At 37.7% G+C, this 6,775-nt stretch overlaps 1 non-coding gene across 1 annotated transcript; it reads left to right on the plus strand.

Moving 5' to 3' along the window:
* The first annotated feature begins 357 nt into the window (after nt 1–357).
* On the plus strand, nt 358–464 carry LOC118481435. Its single transcript, XR_004865643.1, has one exon. It is a non-coding gene; the product is annotated as a small nucleolar RNA R71 (small nucleolar RNA).
* The last annotated feature ends 6,311 nt before the right edge of the window (nt 465–6,775 follow it).

The following is a 6,775-nucleotide window of genomic DNA, read 5'->3' on the forward strand; positions in this document are numbered from 1 at the left end:
TGGCCTGTAAACATAACACCCTGCTCACATGTACCTGGCTCGTGTGACACTCTACACAACTCACATGATGATTGTACTTGCGAAACGTTCTGAGCTTGATCAAATCTTGCTGCCAAAGCTCCAATCTATGCTGCAAGAGTCGTATATGTATCCACTTGATGAACTCCAAGAATAGATGATGCTTTGTTTCGCACTCCACCGTGATAAGAACTCGACTTCAAGGTAGCTTTTTCTATGATTGCGTAGGCTTTGTTGGGTGTTTTTGTTCCAAGATCGCCTCCTGCATATACATCTAAACGTTCTTGTGAGTCGTAGTTAAGTCCTTGGTAAAAGTTCAGCACAAGTTGCCTTTTGGACAACCCATGATGTGGAACATCGATCAAAAGACCTTTGAACCTCTCCCAAGCTGCGTGTAGAGATTCTCCTTCGTCCTGTTTAAATGTCATAATATGATTCTTAAGCTTAGCTGTCTTTTCCGGCGGGAAATATTTTTGCATATAAAGATCGGCCATCTCGTTCCAAGTCGTGATGGACCCTGCTGGAAGTGACAAAAGCCAAGATCGGGCTTTGTCTCACAAAGAAAATGGAAAGAGTCGAAAATGAATTGCGTCTTCAGAAATGTCTCTAATTTTGAAGGTCGAGCACACTTCGAGAAATGATGCGATGTGCCGACCTGGATCTTTGTGATCCTTCCCATCAAACTGCACAAAATTTTGTAACATGTTAACAATACTAGATTTAATTTCAAAACTCGGTGCTGCTATCGTAGGTTGGGCAATGCTCGGTAGCAAGCCCTCTCCTCCTGGACGGCTGGTCTCATTCAAAGGCTGGGCATCCTCTGCCATAATGTTTCCTGTGTCGTCCTCTGAACTCTCACTGTTAGAAAGTATCACTGGTTTGTCAATTGCGGCCGCAATCGTTTGTGCAACAACAAACGATCTTTCGCGAGGCCGCCTACTTCTTCTTAGGTTATTTTCTGGTTCGTTGGCTAGCTCAGCGTTAGCGGGTGCAAGGGGCGTGGACATTAGCCTGCACGTAAAAAGGAAGGCATTATACAGATAAAAGAACATAATAATAATATATGAAATAATTAATAATAATAATAATAATAATAATAATAATAATAAAATATACATAGTTATACAGGTAATGAACCAATTTTATTTAAATATTTACTGGCTTAATTACTTATTCACATCCAGAACTGTTTTTGGTTGTTTTACCAGAATTTCTGATGACAATAATCAGAAACCAGAGAAAACTCTCTCTCTTTTTTATATATCAGAAAATCTGATATAATCTGATAAAAATTCTGATAAAAATCTGTTGAAATTTTTCATTCCATCAGAATTTCTGATAAATCCATCAGAATTACCAGAAAATCTGGTAAATTCATCAGAAATGAAAATTGTTGTTTTAAGAACATCTAATGGGTTTATCAGAATCCATCAGAAAGGTTTATTTTATTTTATATGGAGTAAATAAATAAACAACTGAGTATAAAAATTAAATGAATAAGCGGTTAATTTTAATAATTAAATGGACAGAAATAAATAAATGACAAACTGAACGTAAATAATTAAATGCAGAAATGAAATAATTATAGTAAATAAGCGGTTGGACGTGCGAACTCGTACATAAATATAAATATAAACAGAAATGAAATATATTGAAATGAAACAATAAAAGAAAATGGTTCGATTCCGAACACATTAGCTGAATTAAATAAATAAACGGAAATAAATGTTAGTCGAAAAGTTAGTAAAAAGTTAGTAATGTTAATGGTTAGTTGAGTCCGTTAGTTAGTTGGTTAGTAAAACAGAAAAAGAAAAGTTAGTCAATCAGTTAAATATTAACAAGTTAGTAAATAAGAAAACAAATAAATATACAAATGTACAAGTATTCACAAGTATTAACAGTTTGTACACCGGTAAAATAATGACTAGGATTTTTTCATTAATTTCGCCGTGCTCAACTTGACGTGCATATTTTATATACATTTATTTACAGTATTTTCACATCCAACGAAATGTGTTTTATATTTATAAAAATGGTTTATACCTTAACATTAAAACACACACAACAAAGGACAAGTGTATCCCGTCATATATGCAGCAAATTATTGGTAAGAGCCAGATATCGATCCATGGAACACGGGCGTTATAATGTACTTAATCTTTGTCATTGTTTTACCAGATATAAGGAAAGGTGAATGGTTGTTTAACTAAGTTATCTAATTTAAACATAATTATACTATTATCTTGTTTCACGAACACCCTAAACATGTTATCTATCAGATATGTCACGAAAGCACTTAATCAATTTTCCAATTTCAAGACAGTTAGTCATCCGCTAGGAGTTTTCTAACATGATGATTCTTCGGAAAGTTAACGCGATAAACACACGTTAACCACCTAAAATCATTCTTTAGCGAGCTATTGATATTCATTCATGTAAACCTTTAAAGATAGATTAGTCATCCGCTAGGAGTTTTCTAACCTCACTTATCAAAGAAAGCAATACCGACGGTCACAATACAGTCACGAGGATAAGCATTTAAGTAGATCATATAACAACATATTTCACCTTTACAAGTCTTGAACACAAATCTACCATGTCAGCAATTTCAGACCAAAACTACTAAACAAGGATCATAAACCGTATGCAAGAACGTGTAATCAACACCATATAATTCGTTAGAACCCTTACATGAGCATGCAAATCGCAATATTATTGTGGGTGCACACATAATAATAATGTGGGGTGCATATGAGTCCAGTGAGACTTAACGAGTGAAAAAGAGGTTCTGATCCGTTATTCGATCAATGAGAAACATAACAAACCTTAGGGGTCATAGCAGTGATTGTCTCCTACTCGAACGTGATCTTTTCACTCCTCTCTGAACCCTTACGAATCTCGAAGCTATCGAGAATTACTTGAACACCCATCTGAACGCCTAGCGAATTGTGTAGAATGTTAGGTGCTAGTACGAACGCCCCTGAGTTGGATATCGCAGCGTCGAATGATTGGTCTATACCTTTCTCACTACTCTTCGTTTGCTGGAACTCAACATATTGACGCCTTAGATTCCGAAGTGCGATCACTTCTGCAACACTCTAGCAGCGTACCGTGTATTACTCAATCGACTAGCAATTTCCTAATCCAAATAAGATATATCTTAGATAAAACCAATATCCCTCTCGAGTCTCATGGTGTAAACAAGTCTACAAACAAGTGATTAATCAAGAAATAGTTACCATCCCACTAACCACAGATTCATTATCCAAGATAATCAAACATAATCAGGAACTCAACATCAATGAAACGTTCATTATATAATCATGAAGATTCAAGCATGAAAAAGTACTTAAGTTCCATATAAACAAGATTACAACATAAAGATTATTCAAGAAACAAGTACATTACTACTATTACATAAACTACATTAAACATAAACTAACATTAGCTCATAACTTGCAAAATGATCAGAATACATGTTCAAGAACAAGAAATCGAACCATAAACAAGCAAGGAATTGATGGGTTGGATCGGTTATGCTTTCACTCGATCTTTAAGCTTCAAATGGGTCTGATCAGGACTGCTTCGGAACCCAGAAATCGCCCAGAAACATGGAGAAAAACCCAACACCAGAACCAGTAGCGAATGCTGCTATTTATAGATGATTTTGTGATCGGCACGGTCGTGCCACGGGTCGCACGGTCGTGCGACAGGTGTTGTCGGGTGACGTCAGTTTCTCCGATCCCAAGTTAGCCAAGTGGACTAGTGGACAAGTTGCCTGGGTCATCAGATTGGCACGGTAGTGCCGCGTCATCAGATCGGCACAGTAGTGCCGCGTCATCAGATTGGTGATCAGAAATGTTGGTCAAGCCTTGGCACGGTCATGCTTCGAGTGGCACGGTAGTGCGGCCGAGAAAAGGTTGGCACTCCTGATTGCACTCGCAGTGCTTTCGAGATCGCTCGATTGGCACGGTAGTGCCGATGGATGGCATGGTCGTGCCATACCTGGCAGTCATCAGATTTTTGCCATTTTCATCAGAAATGCATCAGATTTTGTCCGTTTTCATCAGAATTTTCCTTTATGCTCTGTTTAAGACCTGAAAATATAAAAGTACCGAATTTGGCACCTAAACGTCGTGTTTTCAGTCAAAAACGCTTAAGACGGAAGTGTTTTGGGGTGTAAAAAACATGTATAATTTAACGTATATCAGATATTCCATTGAACGCTCAAGATCGATACTTCGTTTGAATGCCCCTAATTGAATAGGTAGATTGTTATGCTTCCGATTTTTCAAAGGTTCGCGATTCTTACAAAAGGTCGTCCCAACACTAGCGGGGTGTCATCAAGGATGACAAAGTCGGTTGGGATTACCATTTGATTTGTTTGGACTAACACATCTTCAACTACTCCCATTGATTTTATTGTTTTCCGATTAGATAGAAAAATGGGTATTTGAAGTGGAGAAAAATCACCAATGCTTAATTTTTCAAAATGTAGTTTGGCATTATATTAACACAAAGATCTTTATCAATTGTAATACTACTAATAAAGGAGTTTTTGAAAGAAACATGGAACCGGTGTAATGTTAATTTCAAATGGATCATCTTTTATTAGCGTAGTTTGATCATTTGTTAACTTAATGCTTACCGTTTCGTTAATTTTAGTGTTAGTGTTTAACTTTTTTAAAAACTTAGCATGAGTAGGTTTTAAACAATGATTTTCGAAGAGGTGACAAGAGATTAATTTCTTGAAAATTAGACTCTTCTTGAATTTTAACGTTATCGGACTCACCTTTTTAGTTGTTTAACTCATGTGTCGGTTTTTCACTTTCTTGTTCTTCCATTTTTACCTCCTCAACTATCATTTCTTTAGTACATATTACCTCTTCCCGTGCGCGGGATTCCTTTTTCCCTTGCACGGGCTTCTTTTATATAGCGCTCGATAGTTTTAAGGTGTTCTATTATCTTTTCGGCTACGGGTGAGATAGTTGGTGGTTCGTCAAGTGAGTAGAATAAGGATCCTCAAAGCTTGAGTTCGGAAGTTCGATCCTTGGTTCCTCATAATACTCATATGAGGTAGATGGTTCATACCATTGTTCCTCATTGTAAGTATATGATGGATATGGGTCGTAAACTTGGTTCTTCATAATACTCGTATGAGGTGGGTTGTTCACGCCATGGTTCCTCATAGTAAGTATATGATGGAGAAGGCTCATATCTTGGTTCCTTACAGTATGAGTATGAAGGCTCATACCTTGGTTCATCAAGATATGAGTATGAGGGAGAAGGTTCATACCTTGGCTCTTCATAGTATGTGTATGAAGTGGTTGGCTCGTACCTGGGCTCCTCATAGTATGTGTACGAAGGGGATGGTTCAAAGAGGTCACAATATTGTACCGAGTGAGGATTACCACAATGGTACAATACTCTCTTTAAAATCATCCTCCTCATAGTGGTAGTTGTAACCTCCTGAGTATTGATCCATAAGAATCACTTAGCAGACCACAACAGAGTCTCGGGACCAGAAAACAAAAATAAAAAACAAAAACAGAGGCTGAGCACGGCCCGTGTTTAGTGAGTACGACCCGTGTTCAGGTTCTGTATCTGGGCATTTTAGAAAATATGACTGGTTTCGTTCAGCACGGGGCGTGTTTAGCGAACACGGCCCCGTGTGAGATTCTGTATCTGGGAGTTTGTTTAAAATTATGCAGCACGGGGGCGTGTTCAGCGAGCACGGCCCCGTGTTCAGACTACTGTAATGCAAAAACTACCTAAAAATGTAAAAATGGGTGCGTAGATTTAAAAAAGGTTTTGAAAACGATTAGGTCGTCGATTTTAAGCTTTCTTAAAATCCTTGTGTCCACGGCAGCGGCGCCAAAAACTTGGTGTGTTGTTGGGTGTGATATGTTTATTGATATTTTAAGCCCTTTCTAACACATTAGTCAAGTTTTAAATTTATAAAACACGATATTCTACTAACACTAAACACACACATGGGCAAGTGCACGCATCGTGAGCGTAGTATAGCGTTGGTAAGATACCGAGGTCGTCCAAGGACACAAGAGCTTTTAATACCGGTTTATCCTCAACGTCCAATCAAATCAGAATTGTTTAGAAAAAGGTTTTTAAACATGAAAATAAAAACTAAAAATGCTGAAAAATAAAAATAAAAGAAAAAACAGATAGACAAGATGAATTACTTGGATCCGACTCGCCTTTAATGCAACCTTTGATGATTTCCGCACTTTTGCACTTTTTAAGAGATTATCTTAGTTATAGTAGTAGGCCCCTCTTTTGAAGGTGATGTTACCCTCAACCCAGTGGTTTGAGTCAGCAAGGATACAATCCCAAAGGGTCGGAATATTGAAAGATAATTAATTATGTTATTAATGCGTAAAGTGGTAGGTCTCTCTTTTGAAGGCGACGTTACCCTCGGCTAAGTGGTTTGAGTCAACAGGGATACAATCCAAGTAGCCGGTTTAATGTATTAATAGTAGTTTACATATGAGGGGATCAAGTCATTCGCCCCCGCCATCCAATACCAGTGGGTATTGAAGGAGATCCTAGTAAGCTTGACCCAGGTCCTTGCAGGATCTATACACTGAACAAGGCAAGAACCTTGCTAAACCATTCCCTTAACCCCCGACCAGGTAGCCAACATATCTCTATATAGACCGTAGAGATATGAGTGGTGAAAATCTTTTACTTTATATAGACAGTAAAGTAATGCCAAGACACCACGAACAAATGATAAAGA

The sequence above is a fragment of the Helianthus annuus genome, chromosome 8 (genome assembly GCF_002127325.2).
Source record: "Helianthus annuus cultivar XRQ/B chromosome 8, HanXRQr2.0-SUNRISE, whole genome shotgun sequence".
NCBI lineage: Eukaryota > Viridiplantae > Streptophyta > Magnoliopsida > Asterales > Asteraceae > Helianthus > Helianthus annuus.